The following is a 21471-nucleotide window of genomic DNA, read 5'->3' on the forward strand; positions in this document are numbered from 1 at the left end:
GTAAACAACCGACAGGACAGGGATAAATGGCCTCAAGTTGCACCAGGGAAGGTTTAGATTGGATATCAGGGAAAAATTCTTCACAGAGAGAGTTGTAAAATACTATAACAGACTGCCCAGGGCAGTGGTGGAGTCACCATCACTGGACGTGTTCCAAAACTGTGGATGTGGCACCTGGGGACATGGTTTAGGGGTGGTTATGATGGTCCTGGGTTGGCTGGTGATGATCTCAAACAACTCTATGATTATAATTTTTTGCAAACACAAAAATATCTGTAATTTGCCAACCAAGGTTGATGTTAAAGAAAACTCTCAATTCAAACTCTAAAGGAAATTCTCAATTCATGGGCCAGGAGCTTGCAGTGAGCAGGTGCTCCATAAATTTGCCCAGGAACAGGACCCACAGGACCTAGCCCAGGTATTTGCATCAGGTCCCTGCTCTGCCTGGTTCTCAGGATATTCCCTTGTACTGCCCTGGCCAGACCCTGGGAGCACTGAGACTGCCCTGTCCTGCACCATCCTTGGGGCAGAGCTCGTGTCTTGCTGCTCTGAACAACTTTAACAGCTCTGAGGTGGTTAAAGACCACCTGGGGGTCATTTGGAGCAGCTGCTGTGCTTGAGAGCAGCGTCAAGGTCCTGCTGTGGTGTGTCGTCTTCCCAGGGTGCTGAGTCACACTCTGCAGCCTGCTCTGCCACGAATGGAATCACAGAATCCCAGAGGGGTTTGGGATGGAAGGGATCTCAAAGCCCACCTTGTTCCAACCCCCTGCCATGGACAGGGACACTTTCCACTGTCCCAGGGTGCTCCAAGCCCCATCCAACCTGCTCTTGGACACTTCCAGGGATCCAGGGGCAGCCACAGCTTCTCTGGGAACCTTTGCCAGGGCCTCCCCACCCTCACAGGGAAGAATGTATTCCTAATATCTCATCTAAAGCTACTCTGTACCAATTTAAAGCCATTCCCCCTTGTCCTGTCCCTCCATCCCTTGTCTAAAATCCCTCTCCAGCTCTCTTGGAGCCCCTTCAGCCACAAGGGAGGGCTCCAAGGTCACCTTGAAGCCTTCTCGTCTCCAGGCTGAACAATCCCAATTCTCCAGTCTTTCCCCACAGGAGAGGTTCTCTCTCATCCCTCTGGTCTCTCAAAGCCGTCACCCACCACAGGGGCTCTGCTTGCAGGAGCTAAGGTGAAGCAGGACTTGTGAGAAAAGACAAAAATCTTACTCAAACCGTAATATCTGAAATACCAAACCTTTCTGCAGATTCCAGCACTCGTTCCTGGGATATCTGTTTTATCTATTTCCCAATCTTTTGGCTTTGGAGAAGCCTCTGACTTGGCAGGTCAGACAGAGCCGTAACAGGCTGCTCCATGATCCAAGTGTTGTGCAAACAGGGAAAAGGGCTGGCAACAGCTGTCAAACCCTTCTCTCAACCATATAAACCCACCCCTGTGCCCTTCCCAAATAAACCTGCTGCACACTTGCCACCTCAAATCATCAAAATGTCCTCCTGAGCACAGCCCTGGACACCTGGACACCAGATTTTCTTTATGGTAACAAAATCTTTACGGTAAAGAAACTCAACAGCAACTTTAAAATTATATTGAAGACAAGAAGAAGTTGCCCAGAGAGGCTGTGCCTTCCCCATCCATCCCTGGAGCTGTTCCAGACCAGGCTGGATGGGGCTTGGAGCAGCCTGGGATAGTGGAAGGGGGCTAGAATGAGGTGATCTTTAAGATCTCTTCCAACCCAAACCATTCTGGGATTCTATGAAGACAAGAAGGAAAATGCCAAAGCAATAGTCCAAGACACTTAGATGTGACTTTGTGGCTCATTTCCCCATTACTAATTAGACCTAAATGTACTTAAAAGGGAAGACAGAGACTCGAGCATGAGAAATAAGGCAGCAAATGGGTTGGATGTGCTCTTGCCAGCTGTTTTTAGATAACAAACACAACAGAAAATAAGGGGGGAAAAAAGGAAACGTTATTTCCACAAGTGCTTTCCTACCCTTCTGGCCGGGCTCCCAGCACGAACCAGGGCAGGTTCCTACTCTGCCCACCGAGATATCTCATTACACCAATATCAGCAGCAAATAATTAACAACCCCTCAGGTAATTACCCACAGACTCAATGACACAGCCAGGTTTACGTGCAGAGAGGAGGATGAGAGAGAAATGCCCAGAGGAGAGGCCAGGGCTGGGCCATAGGCACGGTACCTTCCCGGGGCTCCGGGATGGAGCATCGGCGAGGGCTGCAGCTCCTGGTCTGCTGAAGGTCTGATCCAGAGGAGAGCAGGGGGTGGAACAGGGACAGGGACATTCCTGGATGTGTTTACATAGGTGGCCCCCACCCGCTGACGCTGCAGGTCAGCAGCTCCTGCCTCACATCTGGACAGCTCCGGGTGCCCCGTGCCAAGAAGGGACAGCACGTGTCTGTCCAGCCCCAAAGCTCCATCCCTTTGGAGGGGTGTTGGACCAGGGTCCCTCTGTCCCCTCAGGAGTGGGACAGTGGCCTGGGGAAGGTGCCCCCAGGCTGGCAGCCGGGTGGGAATGGAGCTGTGCCAGCTGGCCCTGGGCCACGCTGCTGCTCAGAGCAAAGATCCGGAGATCTGCAGTGCTGGAGCCCTTTGGGCATCCAGAGGGGCTCCAGCAGCACCTTCTCCACCCCTTCCACCACAGTGGGCATGAGCCCACACCTGCCTGCTGGCCAAACCCCACAGCACAGACCAAACCCTGCACCAGCAGCACCAAACCCTACACCAGCACCACAAAAACCTACACCACACCACCAAACCTACACTGGCACCACTAAACCTATACCAGCACCACCAACCCTACACCAGCGCCACGAAAATCTACCCTATACCACCAAACCTATAACAGCATCCCCAAACCCTGCACCAGCAGCGGCAAACCCCACAGCACAGCACCAAACCCTACACCAGCACCACAGAAATCTACACCACACCATTAAACCTGCACTGGCACCACTAAACCTACACCAGCAGCACCAAAGCCTACAGCAGCACCACAAAAATCTACCCTATACCACCAAATCTACACTGGCACCACTCAACCTCTACCAGCACCACCAACCCTACAGCAGCACCACAGAAATCTACCCTGCACCACCAAACCCACACCACACCACCAAACCTATAGCAGCATCCCCAAACCCTACACCAGCAGCACCAAAACCTACACCACACCACCAAGCCTACACTGGCATCTCTAAACCTATACCAGCACCACCAAGCCTACACCAGCACCATGAAAAAGTACCCCCAACATCCCCAAACCTACACCAACTCCACCAAACCCTACACCACACCACCAATCCATGCCCCACCTTCACCAAACCCTAGGGCAGTCCCCAAACTCGTGGTGTGACCAGGTTGGGACCATGATCCCGAGGGTTTGCTGTGATCCCATCATTCTCCAGGCCAAGGCTCCCGACCTTGCCCCCTGCCCTGTCCTACCAAGGGATGGACCAAGCTGGTTCCTGCTGCCCAGCTGCCTTCACCCCACACTGTGTCGGGATAAAAGGAGCCAGGAAATCTGGGCTGCAGCCAGGTGTCCTCAGGGGACCATTATGGGATGGCACCTTCCTCCCTCCCTCCCCAAAAAGGATCCATTGCATGGCCCCACTGCAGGAGAACATAATTCCTTCCAGCCTCAATCCTTAATGAACACATGGGGCTGTGCAGGTCATGGAATCACAGAATCCCGGAGTTGTTGTGGTTGGAAGGGACCTCTGGAGATCACCCAGTCCAACCCCCCTGCCAAGGCAGGGTCACCTGGAGCTCAGGAGGACACAGGAACTCATCCAGGTGGGTTTGGGATGTCTCCAGAGAGGGAGACTCCATGCCCTCCCTGGGCAGCTGTTCCAGAGCTCTGCCACCCTCCATGGGAAGAAGTTTTTCCACATGTTGAGGTGGAACTCATGTTTTTGGCTCCTCATCCTGTCCTGGGCACCCCTGGGGATGTCACCAGTCCTGGTGGGGACAGCACCGCTCGCTGCCCCTCGGGTGGCCACAGCAGGTTGTGCTCCACATGAGCACACACACACTCTGCTTCCCAACAGGTTGCTCCGGGGAACGAGCAGCAATAAAAAGCTGGAGAGAAGAAAGGATAATATGGAACCCAGCTGCGAAAACAAAGATTAAATCCCTCTGAGCCCACGACCTCCCTTGGCCGGCGTGCGGGAAGAAACGCGCCAACATCAATTCCTCTCCCCACGTCCATCCAACTGGGGAATTTTTCATGAATGAGCACGTTGAGGCGGAAGGGGAAGGCAGGAAGATGGAGGAGGAGGAGGGGGTGGACAGCCCTTCCATGGCTGTTACACAGGGGAAACTGCAGCTTGTGGCTGAGGGCCTGAGCCAGCAACGCTCCCGTGCTCAGGGCTGATTTAGGAAGGACATTGAGACACTTGAGTGTGTCCAGAGGAGGCAATGAGGCTGGTGAAGGACTTGGAACACAAACCCTGTGAGGAACGGCTGAGGGAGCTGGGGTTGTTTATCCTGGAGAAAAGGAGACTCAGAGGTGACCTGATCACTCTCTACAGCTCCCTGAAAGGTGGCTGTGCTCAGGTGGGGGTTGGTCTCTTTCTCCAAGCAAAAACTGACAGAACAAGAGGACACAGCCTCAGGCTGCATCAAGGCAAATATAGGTTGGATATCAGGAAAAAGTTTTTCATGGAAAGAGTGATTAAATACTGGAATAGTCTGCCCGGGGAGGTGGTGGGGTCACCATCCCTGGATGTGTTTAAAGAAAGGCTGGATGTGGCACTCGGTGCCATGATTTCATTGAGGTGTTATGGTTGGACTTGATGATCTTGAAAGTCTCTTCCAACCTGGTGATTCTGTGATTCTGTGATCCACAGCCTGAGACAAGGGTGAGATGAGGGCTCTGTCTTTGTTTTCAGCTTGGTCCTGAATGCAGAGATCTTTCCAAGGGAGCACCAGGCCCGTGGGTGCAGGTTTTGCTTGAGAAATGAACAGTTCAGGTGAGCCCTGCCCTGCTCACACCAAACCCTCCACCGCCCCCGGGAAGAGGGGAGCTCCTGCTGCCAGGGCAGGCACCCCTGGGGAATTTGTCTGGTTCCCAGGCAGGGGTGCCTGAAGCTCCACTGTGAGGCTGGGGATGGGACACAGAGGATGTTGCAGTCATGGTTTAATTCACAGTAATACCAAAATCCCTGCATGACGTGCAGCGAGCCCCTTCCCAGGCTCCCAGACTGGTGCTCGCATTTGTTCCACACTTTCTGCCAGCCCAGGGCTGGCTCAGCCTCCTCTGCTAAGTTTAAAGAGGAAAACAGCACAGAAAATGCTGTGGAAAGAGGGAATTTAAGAGAAAAACAAAAAAACAAAACAAAACAAAACAAAACCCAAAAAACCAAAAAAACAAAAAACAAACAAACAAAAAAAACCAAAAACAAAACCAAAAAAAAACCCCAAAAAGAACCCCAAAAACCCTCTTATTCTCCTTCACTTGGTGATAAATAGACCTTAAAAATGCCAAGCCAGAGTCTCTGACCTCCAGGCAGCTTTTGGGACATGTCTCGGTTTGTTGCTGCTCAGCTCAGGTCCATCCTCTTTGCTGTGGTGGTCACTGGCTGGGCACTCAGCCCGCCACATTTCAATATTCCAGGAAACCCCCTGAGAATTTTCTAGAGGGAAAAGCTGCAGTCACTGACCGTGGCCATTACCAGAAGCTGAGGAAAGGAGATGAAGTGGTGGAAGGCTCTTCTTGAAAATTCACTCTTTCCATCTCTGGTTCTTTCTCTCCCTTCCTCTCCAAGTCATCCTCCCTTCAGCCTCCAGACAGAAATAATTAAGAAACCACACCACCGTCTGTGTTTCTGAGAAACTTGAAGAAACAACATGAACCAAACCCCCACAATCATGTCCTGCTGAGGGGCCTGGAGCCAGAGGAGCAGTCCCACACCTGACTGGTGGCACCTGACTCACTGAGCTGTGATAAATACGGAGTCTCTCAGCTTCCCTGTGTTATTTAAAAGCAGATCTGCACCCACTGTCATCTTTTTTTTTCCTGGCTGTTTTTTGGTCTCTACTGACCTCAAAGCCTTTGGAGCCTCCACTGGAATCCTCTGGAGCTCATGTCAGTGCTGCTTGGCCAGCTCTGTGCTGCCTCGAGGGTGACTCCAGGCAGAAATGAGCAGGAGATCCCCATTTCATGCCCTTTATTCCCTGTCCCACCCCTGTGTCACACAGGGGATTAGCTCTGGTGGTGGAGTGCTCGCTCAGCCTGTGCCAAGTAACGGGACTGGTGCCTGCATTCTCCTTTTGGGAACCAGATGATCCTTAACGTCCCTTCCAACCCACGCCATAGGATTCTGTGATTTCCCCCCCACCTCCCAAAGAGAACAAGGGAAATACAGTTTTTGTCTCCTCTTGAGCTGTGAGAGCCCTGCAAACGGGGATTGTCAGCACCAGACACAGCCCTGGGATGGAGGGTGGCTGAGATATGACATGGGAAGGGACTTGCCTGGTGGGGGACAATATCCAAACCAAGCCCAGGATGTTTCTCCCATGGCACTGTTACCCTGTCCCATGTGGGACCTGATCCCAACCAGCTGGATCATTACCTCCTGTATGGATGTGCCTGTTCTGCCCCGACAAAACTCCATATCACCACCCCAGACCTCTCTCTGTGTCCATCCCCACTGTTTTCACTTGTGCTGCTGGCCCCCAAAGTGAGCAGGAACACCTGGCACCACATCCCTCAACCCCAGCAGGGCAGATCCAGCCCTTGTCCTGCTGCTGCCCGCTCAGAGCTCCTCACCCCACCCTTTCCAAAAATCCCGCTGACCGAGTGGGATTCCTCCTTTGGCCGGAGCCCTTCTTTTCTGCTCACCGTTTCATTGCCAAGAATTTCCAAAAACCTGGTGGAAAATAAGAGGACCAGCAAAGCCCTGCCCTGCCTTGGAGCTCGTTTCCTGCCAGCCATCCTCTGTCAGGCACTGAGAGCAAAATATTTCGGGCCTCTGCAGGCACTAAATCACCCCGTTGGACTGGTAACGGGGGCAGCCGAACTACACCTAGTTCCACCTATTGAAATGAGGGCAGCAGCCTCCATCCCACAGGAACTGACCCCTCTGCTGCTGCTGGAAGTGCTGCTGACATCCATTTCCAGAGGTGTTTGTGGAGCCAGGGGTGGAGGGCTGCAAGCTCAAGGCACTGGAGATGGGATTTGGAATGTTCAACCCAAGGGAGAAGTCAAAAGCTTCATAGTAGGGTGGCCTTGCTGAATTAGCCCTGCCAGACTAATCATTAAGGGTCGTTAAGGTTGGAAATGAGCTCTAAGGTCATCAAGTCCAACCATTAACCCAGCACTGCTGTGTTCACCTCAAACCATGTCCCCAAGTGCCACCTCAACGTGTGTTTGAACACTTTCAGGGATGGTGACTCCACCACTGCCCTGGGCCACCCCTTCCAATGCCTGACCACCCTTTCAGGGGAGAAATTTTCCCTAATATCCAATCTACACCTCACCTGGTACAGCTTGAGGCCGTTCCTCTCCTCCTGTCCCTGTTCCCTGGGAGCAGAGCCCGACCCCCCCAGCTGTCCCCTCCTGTCAGGGAGTTGTGCAGAGCCACAAGGTCCCCCCTGAGCCTCCTTTTCTCCAGGCTGAGCCCCTTTCCCAGCTCCCTCAGGGATTCTCCAACTCCTTTCCCAGCTCCCTCAGGGATTCTCCAGCTCCTTCCCAGCTCCCTCAGCCTCTCTTGGTGCTCCAGACTCTCAGTGTCCTTCTTGTCATGAGGGGCCCAAACATGGACACAGAATTCAAGGTGTCCCAGCAGTGCCAGCACAGGGGCACAGTCCCTGCTCTGGATCGAGCCAGGTGTCAGCAGGTTGGCCAGAATGCTCTGCACCTCAGCACCTCTTCCAGCCATAGACAGAACCAGAGAACATCCAGGCTGGAAGGGATCTACAAGGACCATCAAGTCCAACACTCTCCAGTCACCCACTGAAGTTCTACATTCAAAAACACCTGGTGTGGTCACTGGGCTTCATAGGACTGAGAAAATGGGGTCACCACAGAGGTTACCATGGAGGTCACCCTGGAGGTCACCCTGGAGGTCACCATGGGCTCCTCCTGCAGCTCTCCGTAAGGTGTGCCCAGCACAGAGGTCCCCACACACCCCCAGTCCATCACCTGCCCCATCCTGGCCAGCCCCAAAAAGTCATTTCTGTCCCACCAGCTCTCCCTGCCCAGATTTCTGTCCAGCTCCCACTTTTGGAATTTTGGATTCTTTCACTTGCAGTCTGGGAGATGACCAGTTTTGGGACAGACCCTGCCTCTCCATGCAACGTCCCCGTTAAGCTAGGGACAAGAAGGGGATTTGGGAACATTCCGCCTCTCTGCCGTGCAATGGAAGGGGCTGGGTGAAATCTGCTTCCCTGGGCAGGTCTGTTTTTGAAAAGCAATTACTGGCAGGGAAGACCAAATCCTGCATTCCTCAGCGAAGGAATCTGGATGATGTCACCTCCTGCCCGGTGGCAGGAGCATTCCTGCCCGAGTCGCTCCCTCCAGGCAGCCCCTGCCTTTCCTCCAAATATTTGTTTTGGCTGAGGTTTTTTGGGTTTTTTTTCTTCCCATTACAAAGAATAACAGCAGGATGGACTCTCCTACTGTAAGGTTTGTCCCCGAGCAGCACGTTCACAGGGCCACGGGTTAATAGAGGCTCACATGTGTCAGCCAAAATTTTATTGCCAGTAGCAGAACTGGGGGATTTGTTGCTTTTGTGTCTTTTTTTTTTTTTCTTTTTAGAATCTGTGTGATTCAATGCAGGCTGAGAGATATCAGAAATCTCTTAAAATAGAAAGTTCTCTGCTTCACTAAAACACTTTGAACAAAATTCCTTAAATTTTCTTGTCTGTGTGACTAGGCCAGAGGCACGTAGATGTGCTTGTAATGCTGTGCCTTTCTTGCCCTCCCTCCTTATTAGGATCCATCCAACAGGAAACATCTACTGAAGTGCCTAATGCCAGCCAGGACCTTTCCTAAACAACTGTCCTGGAGTGAAGTGCCCTTTTGCCTGGCAGGGGAGTCCCAGTAGATGTTTCTGGGAAAAGGGTTGCAGGGGTATGGAGCAACTGTGGGGTGATGTGGAGGCAGGACCATGTGCCATGGTCTCCTCAAGAGGATAAAATCCCTGTGGGATCCTCCAAGACTGGTTTTAGGACACTTGGGTGGGATTTCACTGTCCAAAATTGGGTGGTCGCCCCTTCTTGGAGCTGAGCACAGGGTGCCCAGAGGAGCTGTGGCTGCTCCATCCCTGGAAGTGTCCCAGGCCAGGTTGGGCAGGGCTTGGGGCAGCCTGGGACAGTGGAAGGTGTCCCTGCCCGTGGCAGGGGGTTGGAACAACAAGGGCCCTTCCAACCAGAACCATTCTGGGATTCCGTGACCTGCCTGACATCCAAGGGCTGGGCTGGGACTCATCTCAGTCTCCAGCTCTTCTCTCCACTCCTCTGGATTCCACCACCTGCCCTCAGGAACCAGGAGACCCGAAGGACACCCTGCCCAAGATGTGGTATCCCCCTGTGACTCTTTCCTGCTATTCTGCATTTTAAACTGCCCTCAAGGGTTCCCCATCCCACACCAAGGTGCTGCTCGCACCCCATGGATCACCCACTTCTCCTCAGCACCTGTGATGCTGGGGAAGGGAAGGTGGACACGACTGGAGGGATCAGGAGTTGATTTTAAAGTAGGTTTCTTATGGCAGATGGATAAATTCCTTCCCTGTGCTCCAAGATGACCCATTGCTGGCGCCTGAAAAAGCTTCCTACTCTCAGACTGATTCTGCAGGACTAATGGGAGAGGGATAATCCAGTGGAAAATGAAGAGCAGGAGGTTGTTCCTTGTGAGGGGCTCGTGAGGTTCAATCACTCCAAACCCCACAGATGATGATGGGATCTCACCAAGACACTGATTTCACCAAAACCTGAGCTGGGACACTGAGATCCTACAAAGACATGGGGAGAGGAGTGATGGGATGGAAAACAAGCTGCATTTCCAACACCAGCACAAGGTGCTGCCCCACATCAGAGTGTGCTCTGGGTTATTAAAAAAAACCCAACAACACCATATTTAAGCAACTGGTTTGGTTTTTTTTTTTTTTTTCCCCCCCAAGCTGAAGCCTCTTGCATCTGCTGATCATCTTGTTCTGTCAGGCTGTGAGCAGGGACAGGAGCCCGAGGCACCACGGTCTGTCCCTCTCAGTGCCAGATGTGACCTCCAGTGGCAAAACGGCTCAACCTGGACGGATCCCACCTCGCTGATGGATGAAATCCTCTCTCCTCCCCCGCGGGGACTGCAGGCAGCAGCAGCCCCCCCTGGGAGCCAAGCAGGAGCCGGGAATTTTGCAGCCCCAGCCCTAAATCAGCCCCTCTCCAATTAGCACCGGACTTTTCATCAGCGCTCTGTTGTTTTTCAGCCCCGGCGATAAAAGGCTCCGGCGAACATTTCAAACCGAACATAAACTCCAGCCTGCCAACATAAACACCATAAAAACACTCGCTATAAATCAGAGCTCGCCTTCGCTAGAACTGCTCAAATTCTCTGGAATGGCTAAAAAAAAAAAAAAAAAAAGTGCCGTGGGGCTGCCAGGAGGCTCTGCAGCCACGAGATCCGGGAGGCAGGGAGGAGACAAGCAGGGTGAAAGCTTGCGAGAAAGCAGCCGCCCGGAGCTGAGCTTCCTCCTCCTCATCCTCCCAACCTCGGCAGCTCCGGGAGAGCTCCGCTGATGGAGGAATAAATAAAGGAGCTCCACGCCCACACGTGTCCTGGCCAGCGCACGAAACCTCGCATGTGTTTGCCCTTATAAACAGAATTCCTTGCAGAAAGCTGCTCCTCTGAGCTGGCCGCGTCCCTCTCCTTCTGTTTTCCAGGGTATCCCTCTGTGCTGTAACAACCAGCAGTGAGGTTATCCCACACAGCAGCTTCAGGAGCCCCCTCAGCTCACCCTGACCTTGAGATCAAACCTCGCATTTGCCATCAGAGTTTTCCCTGATTTTCAGAAAACAGCTTTGTCCAAGCCCTGTGGCAGCCCCAGGAGGCGAACAGGGGCAGGTCTGGAGCAGCCCCAGCCCTGCTCATTTTGCCCTGGGTCCCACCCACAGAAAGACCAGCCCCAGGTCATCCCCCAGGTTGGGGGCGAAGGAGAGGGCGCAGAAATCCTCCCTTCTCCCAAAATCCCGGCGGCACACGGTCCATCCCCCGGGCCCGGGGATTCCCGGCAGAGCTTTGCTCCCCGGCTGGAGCTCCTCACCTCTCTGCACTCCCCCCGGGACGCCGGGCAGGTCTCCGTGCCCCGGGCAGGGATGTCTCATGCTCCAGCAGGCCAGCGCTCCCCAGCCTCCATCCTCCGCGAACCTCCGCCTCCATCCAAGCAGGCGCTGAAGCTACGGCTGATCTCACCCGTTCTCCCCGCGGCCCCGCGGCACGGAAAATGCTTTGTCCGGGGATTCTGCAAGCCCGAGAGCGACCACCTCCCACCAAGCCAAGCCAAGCATGCAACAAAGCCCCGAGAGAGGCAGCTTTCCTCTGGATGCCCTCGCAGGAGAGGCTCCTCCCGAGCAGCTGGAGTACCCGGGAGCCATCAGCCCTCCCCGGAGCCCCGGCAGAACTAACGGGTTGTGGCATCTGGGCTGACCCTAAACACCTCCCCAAAGCAGCCCGGGATGTCCCTGTCACACCCCGTGGGCTCTGAGGGTCCTGACCCTGGTGGTCTCCCCTTTCCTGGGGGATCCAACCACAACTCCCAGGAGGAGCCACGGTATCAACCGAGGTTGTGTCCACAGGAGGGATTGCTTCGCGACGCCCGTGGCATCATCTTTTCCCTCTCTCTCTCCTCCCCTCCTCTTCTCCAGCACCGCTTTTTTTTTTTTTTTTTTTTTTTTTTTTTTTTTTTTTTTTTTTTTTTTTTTTTTTTTTTTTTTTTTTTTTTTTTTTTTTTTTATTATCAGCTTGATCTGTTTTGACTGCGAGCTGCAGAGCCGGCGCTGGCTCCCATCTCCCCCGGAGCCACGAGGTGCTGCCCGCGCACCGATCGCAGGCGGAGAGCGAGCGAAGCGCTGCAGAAAAGCCCCGGGGCACCTGGCAGGGCTGGCACGGGCCACCGGGTCACAGAGACATCGTCTGCCCTCGCATCACGGCCCCGGAGAGCGGCTCCTCCCCGGGGCTCCGAGCGGAGACACGGGCAAGGGGGAGACGGGGGGAGCCGCCTGCCCGGGAAAAGGAAACGAGGACATTAATTTCTTAAGCCAACCTGGTTAACTATTTCTGTCTGGCAGCGCAGAGGAAAGGGCTGGGCAGAGCCCTGAGCAAATCCATTGTCACCGGCAGGAAAAAAAAAAAAAAAAACAAAAAAACAAAACAAAAAAAAAAAAAAACAAAAAAAAAAAAAAAAACAAAAAAAAAAAACAAAAAAACAAAAAAAAAAAAAAAAAAAGAAAAAAAAACCTACACACACACAGACAAAAGAAAAAAAAAAAAAAAAAAAAAAAAAGGATGATAAAAACGTGCCTGGAGGAATTTGGCTCGGGTTCATGTTTGAACCGGCTTCAGGTTTCCGAAGCAGAGGCTTCCGGATGCGGCGGGTGTTCTGTGGGGCTGGAAGGGGTAGGGAACAGTATTTGGGGTCGTGGGGTGGATTAACTCTGCCTTGATCCAGCGGGTGACACAAGAGAAGGGATGGAAGCACCCAGAGATGCTCAGGGCTGGGCTGGGAGTGATGCCTCGCTCCGAGCCCCATTTCTGGGCTGTTTTCCCGTGATTTTGCCCCTTTCCATCCCACTGGTGGTGCCATCAGGGGCTCGCTGGCCCCCGCCCTGTGTTGGAGAGGCGCTTCACACCAAGCAGACACTTCCACAGCTCCGGGGCAGTTTAGGAGGGTGTTAAAAAGGATCAGAAATAACAAAGCCAAGCAGAAACAGCCTCGGGAGGTGCCGAGCTCCCTCAATCCTCGCTCTGCCGAAACGGACCTGATCTCTGAGGAAATGGGGACGCTGGGTGTAAACCCCTCAGAAAATAGGGTCTGGTGACCTCAGCACCGTCCTGGCTCCTGTGGAGCAGCTGGTGCCACCCTGTCACCCCCCTGGTGCTGACAGGTCCCAGCTGGTGGTGGCATCTCCCAGGGATGACGAGGCTGTGGAGTGTCATTAACGATCAGGGTGATGGGACCTGACAGGTTTTTTTGGTGGGGAGCAGTGCTGCTCTGTAGGGGGTCCTCACAGACACCCCAAAAAATAGGCCACGGAAGGACGAGATGCAGCCAGAAGAATTTCAGCTGGATAGGGAATAAAAGTCTCCCTGACAAACACTGGCATGGGGAGCTGGCGGCAGCTGCACCTCCTGAGGGACCTTCAGCCTCTGCTGTCCTGGGATTGCACCACTCGCCCTCAGCATTTCCCACACCTGCACACCCACTGGTAGCCAGGAAAAGTTGGCATCTTCCCCAGAGGATGGAGAAGGAGCAAAAAGTCCGACTGCAGAAGACAGTGTGCAGCTCTTAGAGGAGCAACTCTGACCTGCTCGAGGGCTTGGGTTGTGCTTAAAAAGTCACTTCACTCCTTGAGGACAGCTCAGGACACCTGAGGGTGGGACATGGGATCCTCACCTTCTGAGGATGCAGCCAGAGGAACAGTGGGACAACCCACAGCACCAAAAAATGGGAGATAAATTGCTCCAGCAAAGTTTATTCTCATGTGCCTTAATTAATTTAGAGGATGGGGCTCCTCCTTTTGTAACAATTTTCTGTCTTCTGCTGCCGCAGCCCCAGGTTGCAACAGTGACGTGCAGAAATCCCACAAAACCTCCTTTATCTTCCCTTCTGCTGGCAGGCAGGAGCAGAAACCACGTGGATTTTCATGGCTGGTCACCACAATTTCCAAGGGACAGAGCGGGTCAAAGGGAGCTGTGCAGCCTTAAAACTGACTCTTGGGATGCTGGGATGGACACTGGGTGGAAGAACTCCAACCAGGCCATAAATTACAGGAGAAGAGGGTTCTCCCCAGCACAGGGATCATTGAGGAATATGGTGCACACCATCTCAGATTGCTGGGGAAGGAGGGGTTTCCTTATGACACACACACACACAAAAAAACCCTCCTGGTGTTTTGGTCTTGGACAAAATCCAAGGATTGTCTCAGAAATGGCTCTCCCAGCTTGCAGGAGGAGCACCAGGTGCAGATTCCTCATCTGCCTCATGGATTGTTCCCATTGTCTGGAGCTGGGTTATGCTGGGATTTCCTCCCTCTGACTTTCTAAGGAAGCTCTGGACACAGGGCAGGTGGCCCTCCTGTGGCATTCCAAGGAAATTTGGGTGGGAGGAGAAGGTGCCTGTGGCTTCCCAGGATTTAATGGACTCTGTTTCCCCTTTGGGGGATGGGAATGTTTGCTCACCTCCCACCAGTAGAGGACACAGCTCTCTGGCATCAAGCAGAGCTTAAATTCATTCAGCCAAGCTGCTGTGCTTGGGATAGATGGGAAAGGCTTTTTAGGATGGAGAAAGGAATTCCCTCCCAGACCACCTCATGAACAGGGAGGGTCAGGAGCTCCTTCCAGCCCCTCTCTCCAGGAAATCCTTTGGCTGCAACTAAATCTGCAGAGATCTGGAGGTAGAAGGGACAGAACTCATGGTCACCCATCAGCTATGGGGAAGATTATTCTTTATTTTAAAGGATGGGACAATTAAAAGCTGTGGAAATGCAACAGCATCTCCACCTGAGGTTCGTCTGAGGACCCTGAAGTGGGGATGAGGGATCCAGGTTGGAGATCCCACCCCAGGGCAGCATCCTGGGTGTTTGGCAGCCAAAGGAAAGAGAGTTTTCTCTCAAGGAAGGTTGGCCAAGAAGAGGAGGTCACCAAGGAGCAGGCTCCGCTCCCACAGGTGGAGGTGCTGCCAAGCCATGGGCTCACCCTGCCTCAGTTTCCCCCGGTGCACAGGAGGGGACACAGCCTTTGCAAGGTGTTTGGGATGCGAAGATGAAAACTGTGCCAAGAGCCTTGGACCTTATTTTTAAAACAAGCCAAAAGCACCTTACAGAGAAGAGAAACTTCTCATGGATTAGAGGCACCAGCTGCAAATCCCCACCTGCTGCTGGGATGAACCCCAGTGGGTGCTGCTCTCCAGCTGTGCCTGCCCTCAAAGCCCAGCTCATGATGCAGGAGCAGGGGGATCTAAGCTGATGATCCCAAAACCAGGAGGGTGCCACATCCCCAGATTTGTAGAAGCCTCAGGAATGTAAGACAGGCTCAGCAGGAAAATTAGAGTCTGGTGTTCCTCCCCTGAGCTCGGGTGGTCTGAGGGAAGAGGAGGTTTGGGATAGGGACTGGCCAGGAGGTCCCAGAGCACAGAGGAGTTTCAGAGAATCCCAGAACGGTTTGGGAGGGAAGGGACCGTAAGGATCATCCCATCCCACCCTGTCATGGGCAGGGACACCTTCCACTATCCCAGGCTGCTCCAAGCCCTGTCCAACCTGGCCTTGGACACTTCCAGGGATCCAGGAGCAGCCACAGATCCTCTGGGCACCCTTTGCCAGGGCTTCCCCACCTTCCCAGGGAAGAATTATTTCCTTTTTCCATGAGGAAAAAGCTAAACCACCGCTGGTTTAATCCCCAACTCCCCGGACGTGGATTTGCAATGCCCTGGGCGCCGGGGGATGATTCATGCCAGCGAAGTGTGCACAAACTGATGCCAAATAGGGATGTCGTGTCTCTCACCCCGTCAGGAAAGGCACCACATGAACACTGAGCCTCAGCAAACGCATTTCCCACCCAAATAACTGAGAAAAGGCAGAAAACGAGGAGCAGGGAAGAGCAGGGTGGGAGCAGAGTGGGGAGAGTTGCAGCACGGGGAGGGGATCTGCGAAGTGCTGGGAGCCAGCCAAGCTGAAAACCACCGGCAAAACATCGACACGAGGAGGAGGGAGAACAGAGAACAAAACAAACACGAAAGTAACATACGGAGAAGCGCTGGGCTCAGTCCTTCCCAAAAACTCTCCCATCCTGGCCAGCTGTGGATCCCTGGAATCCTGGATCGCTCTCCGGCCGCTCCCAGAGCCGCTGTCCTCCCTCCCACCCCGCCAAAACCGGGCTCTGACGTGGAGACGGGAAAGCTCCTTTGAATTTGCAACCCCAGCGTTCCCCGGGACAGCAAGGATTCCTTTTGGCTTCCCTTTATTTTTTTTTTTTTCGGGTTTTCCTTCTCAGCACGCATAAAAATCGCCGTGGAAAAAAAAAAAAAAAAAGGAGAGAGCGAGATGAATAACTCCAGAGCCAAGAGTGGTGCTTATGGGACCAAAAAAAAAAAAAAAAAAAACCACCAGAATTATTCAAATAGTCGATGGGTTCAGGGCTAAAAATAGCAAAAGGAGCTCCTTGGAGCAGGAGAGGGAGGCGGGAAGCGGAGGTGCTGCAGCAGGATAAGAAATGTTTCCTTCTTGTTTGGGATTTCTTTTCCTTTCTGCTCCAAACCTGGTGGAAAGTTGGCTACAAGCAGTCTCTGCCCTTACAGCTACAGTGAAACACTTCAGCACTGCCAAAAAACTTCATTTTCCCCCACAGTTTTTATGCCCCAAGCAGTGCCTGTTGCCTAAATCTTGTATTTTAATGTTTTATATTGACCAGAGGCTCCTATCCCTGCCCTTCTTCATCCCTGTTCTCCCTTCCCAACCCCGTTTTGTGGGGTGGGGGGAACAGCTGGAAGCATCTCCCTGCTGTGTGGAGAACAGCTGGAAGGGAGAACAGCTGGAAGGGGACAGAGGGACATTTTCCTCCTCCCCCAGCCCCTCCTGCTCTCTGCCAGAGGGATTTTTTCCCCCCGAGCACATCTCTGCTGCAGAGGGGGGGATGTTGCCCCTACTCAAACCCACAAACAGGGATTCAATAATTGCCCCATGCAGAGGCCACAACCTTTGGCACGTCCTCATCTGTTCCTTCCCATTGCCAACTCGCATGATTCTATGGCTGACCTCACAAAAATTGATGTTTTCCTTAAAGGCCCCGTGTTGTCAGGGGAGATTTGGCTTCCAGGAGTCCAAACCAGTGAGGTTTTACTCGCTGCAGTTAAAGAAAATCCCCAAACTGAACAAATTTGGTCATGAAGAAGGCCCTGAACCTTTAAAATCTCGTGGCTCTTCATCTCTTAAACATACATGACCCTCAGCATGTGTTAAGCAGCTCCCACCACGTGAAACTCCTCCAAATAACTCGCTTTTCCTGGTTTGAAGGAAATTTTAAGAGCTGTCCTTGCTCCTCAGAACAGCTGGGATGGGGGAGTCAGGTTTTCATCCTCTAATTTAATTTCTCAAGTGTGTTTCTGCTCTCCAGCTGCTTTAGGGGAGGAACAAGCTGGGAACAGCCTGGCTGACTGTGCAGGGGTTATGTGTTCCCAGAAGGAGTTTTCCAGAGGAAATCAGCTCCTAGGATGCTCCAGGGATGGAGGAGGAGGAGGAGGGAGAAGGGAGGCATCACCACAGCACTTGCTCCTGCAGCTGCTGCTGCCCTTGAGACAGTCACAAGCCCAAAGTTCAGCCCAAATCCAAGGATTTCAAGGAATTTTGGGCAAGGAAAACACCCTTACCAGAAAATGTATAGGGAAATCCTTTTTATATTTACACAGCTTGAAAACAACCTTAAGTATGCTCCTAAAAAATCTCAGCCCCGCTCTGTATCAGACTCGGAGCAAACTCTCATTCAGCCGTGCATAAAACAGTTCCGAGCAAAATCCTGGATCCGAATTTTAAGGGATTGCCCAGACCCCAGGTGAGGTTGGATTTCTGTATCTTACGCAGCTATTTAAAGCAAAACATTTTGCAGGCACAGGAAGAAATTATAATTTTCACGGCTCTCAGCGCTGCCTTTGTGTAATACATAAAATATAATAAACACACAACATATTACAAGGACCAACGAAACAGCGACACGGCATCCCTGGGGTGAGGAACATCCTTTTTGCTCCCAAATCCACAATCCCTCCCCTCCCCACCAAAAGCCCCCCCACGCTGTACCTTTCACAGCCAGGAAAAAAAAAAAGGTGCTCGTGGAGCTGCGGATCTTCACCGCATAACCGGAGCCCTGGGTGGGGAGAAGCCCTGCAGCAGCAGCTCCAGCACAGCCCTGCAACAAAGCCAAGGAGGAGCTGATTATTCCCGGGCATCTCTCTGCCAGGCACAATACGGCAGCGTGTCACTGTCCCCTCTCAATGGCACCATTGTCCCCTCCCGAGGCGGGTGGTGGCGCAGGGAGAAGCTTCTGCTCCTCAGGGAGCTCCTAAAAGGCTTGGAACCACCACTTGGAGAAGAGCAGGAGGGTTTGGTTTGGATCCCAGTTTTGCCTCGACAGCAGCACTCGGGGTGAGGTTCCTTCCAGGAGAGGAAGGGAATTTGGGTGGCAATCCAGGATCTTGGGTGAAATAAATCGGGGGGACAAAGGGGATGGGAGGGTTGGCTTGAGAATGGGAGTTCACAGCTCACTGATGAAACAGAGGAATGGTCCCAGGGAGATTTTGCTGGGATCCTTGCAGGAGTTTCCATCTGGATGCTGCTTCCAGGGGAAGAGCACACTGAGGAGCTGGAGAAATCTTAAAATCCCAGAATGGTCTGGCTTGGAAGTGACCTTAAAGCTCACCCAGCTGCACCCCCTGCCACAGGCAGGGACACCTTCCACTATCCCAGGGTGCTCCAAGTCCCATCCAGCCTGGCCTTGGACACTTCCAGGGATCCAGGAGCAGTCGCAGCTTCTCTGGGAAATGCAGGGAGCATGGGCAGGGCTGGAGGATGTCGTGCACAAGGGGAGGCTCAGCAGGGAGACTTCACTGATAAATACAACTCCTAAATGGGAAAGCGGTGAGAAAACAGAGCCAAGATATTCTCAGAGCACCCAAGGCCCAGAGAGGCAGCACATCTGTGGCAGCCACAGTGGTGAGAATGCACAAGGGAAGATCCTGCCTGCCTTTGGAAACACCAGGAGCCGCTGCAAGAACTCCAGTGAAATGTCTTCCTTATAGGACAGAGGGGATCAGGCTGAATTTCAGAAAACAAAAAAACCAGTAAAGATCCCAGAGATGCCACCACAGCAGCGCTGTGGGGTGAAGCTGCAGTGGGATGACCCCATGGAGCAGCAGCATCTGTGCTTGGGAAGGCACACAGGGTGAATAAAACATTATGTATTAAAAAAAGATACAAAAAGGCAAATTAAACATAGAAACGCTGCTGTGATGGAGCCAGGCTGCTCCTGGGGACGCTGGCAGGGGGTGCAGCAGCCCTTGGAGGAGGGAGCAGAGGGATGTTCCCAGCTCAGAGGAGGGATAGCCACGGGCTGCAGCAGGAAGGAGCAGTGGGAGCCCAAATGGATGGAATGAGTGAGGTCCCCCTCCCTGCTCAGGGGACAGCCTGACAGGCACTCACCCCATGACAAGGAGGGAGATTATCCCTCGGCTCTGGGCTGTGGCACCAGTTTCCCCTCTCCACCCGCACTGGGGTGCTGTTTTCTCCCTCCAGTCCTCGCCCCCACATCCAGGAGGCATCACAGGATCTCAATCATGTTCAAAGCAAGGGATGCAGCTCACGTATCCTGCACTTCCAACTGGGAAAAATAATAAATCTCCTCTATTTTCTCATCCTATTCCCAGCATATCCAGGTCAGCACATTGGTGGTGACTGGAGCACTGTTCTTGGCTTTTTGAGTCTTTTCCATCACCTTCATGCTGACTCCACATTAGGGAGCCAGGCTATACCTAAAGTTCAGCGCCCACCACACAGACACTTTGTTTTCCATCAAGACTTGACACAAACAGGAGCAGCAATCCCTGATCCTACAGGGAATATCTCCAAATTAACGCTGGGCTGATGACTTGGCACCTTCCCTGTGTCCCTTGGACCCAGCTCCCAGGGGTCTTATTCCCACATGGCTTCAGTAAAATAAGCCCCTCTGTGTGGGAATTGAGGAATATATATATATTTATTTATGTTTGCCCAGCTCCACCTGGATACTAGAATTTTGCCTTTTCTACCTCCCTTGCGTCTCTGCAGATAGGGAAAAACAAAATCCAGAAAAAACCCATCCTGTTCTCCCTCTTTTTTGTGGCCAGAGAGAGGAATCAGGATCAGGAGGGGGACACATCCCCGAGTCCACAAGCATCCGGTTGTTCCGGTGGCCGTACCAGTTGCCACGGCACAATGGGAATTGCAGATGGCTTCTGGCTATTTACAGGGCTGGAGCCATGTCCGGGACAAGCGGAGTCACAGCTGCTGCTGTTGGAAAAAGTGGAGCCTGTACCGGATTGCTGAGTTTTGGGCTGAGCAGGGTGAGGATGGCGGGGCCGTGCGTGCCATCCCGGCCGGAGCCGGCCGCGCTTATGGATCGGCGTCCCGCGCTCTCCAGGGATGACACAGTTGCACGTCCAGTCGATGTGGCTGACCCAAATAACAGCTCCCAGCAAGGCAGGCACAGCCCAAACCCTGAGCCAGCTGCCAGGGCCGCTCTCAGCCTCGTGGAGCTGACGGGCAGGGCAGAACTCCTATGAGCATCCCTGGAGCATCCAGAGCCGCGGGACGCTCGGAAGAAAATTCCATCCTCCCACTCAACTTCCTTTCCAGCAGCAGCACAGGCAGAGAAAAGCCCTGGAGGAGCAATGCTTTGGCCAAGGGATGCTGGCACGGATCCATTTGAGTCCCAGCTGGATCAGTTATCCCAGGGAGGGCGATTGGCTGGTGTGGGAGAACAGGACCTACCTGTGGTCGGTGTTGGTGGTGCTGGTCGGTGTCTCAGCGTGAGGTGGCAGCAGCTGGAGCGTGGTGGTCACCTCCCTGTCCTGTGGGACAGCACAAGGGACATCAGGATATCCCTGGCATGGATCACACCACCCAGCCCAGCTGCACCCCCCTGAAAAAAAGCCCAGGAATCACATGGCTGAGGAAATCCATCCCAAGCCCACCTCCCTCTGTCCCACTTTATCCATTTTGGAGCAGCTGGGAGCTGCCAGAGGTGTTTGCACCCTGGCGAACACGGCAGGTGGCTCCACTGTGGAGGGATGAGGATGAGACCCCCAATTCCCCTGCTCTCCTGTTTGCAGCCATACAGACTGTTGGAGGATTTCCTAGAAGATATTTCCATCATGGATAGAGCAGGAAAGCTGTCTTTGCAAAAAAAAAAAAAAAAGGCAGGAATTAGTTGCCTGCCCCATTGAACAGCCTCTCCAAAAGATCCCAGGAGTTTTCCCTCACTAGATAACTTGTGGCAGCACTCAGGACACCCATGACACACCCTCCCTGTGCCCCGACACGAGCAAATCCCCTCCCACTTCTGTACCTGGGATGCTCAATCCCTGCGCCGCCGTGGGAAACGCGAGCTGGACCCTGACGGACAAGCGGGAAAATCAGGGTTATTCCTGCTCCTTCTTCCCCTCATTGCTCATTTTCTACGCCGGCTGCCCAATTATTTCC

At 53.1% G+C, this 21471-nt stretch overlaps 1 protein-coding gene across 4 annotated transcripts in view; it reads right to left on the reverse strand.

Annotated features, from left to right (window-relative positions):
• GJC2 (gap junction protein gamma 2) overlaps positions 1–21439 on the reverse strand; it is a 37982-nt gene extending 16543 nt beyond the window's left edge. The window contains exons 1-3 of one of the 4 annotated variants that reach the window (XM_066201969.1): positions 21338–21439; positions 20761–20840; positions 18037–18145 (exon numbers count right to left, since the gene is read on the reverse strand). The gene's annotated coding sequence lies outside the window, so the exon portion shown is untranslated. Of the gene's footprint in view, positions 1–8019; positions 10514–11294; positions 11897–15991; positions 16224–18036; positions 18146–20760; positions 20841–21337 lie in introns of those variants that run through there. The other 3 variants (XR_010723601.1, XR_010723602.1, XM_066201977.1) reach the window with 3 other exon arrangements.
• Between the last annotated feature and the right edge of the window lie 32 nt (positions 21440–21471).

This window comes from Chamaea fasciata, unplaced genomic scaffold (assembly GCF_029207755.1).
Source record: "Chamaea fasciata isolate MVZ Bird 193981 ecotype frontalis unplaced genomic scaffold, bChaFas1.0.hap1 SCAF_1, whole genome shotgun sequence".
In the NCBI taxonomy this organism is placed as follows: Eukaryota; Metazoa; Chordata; class Aves; order Passeriformes; family Sylviidae; genus Chamaea; species Chamaea fasciata.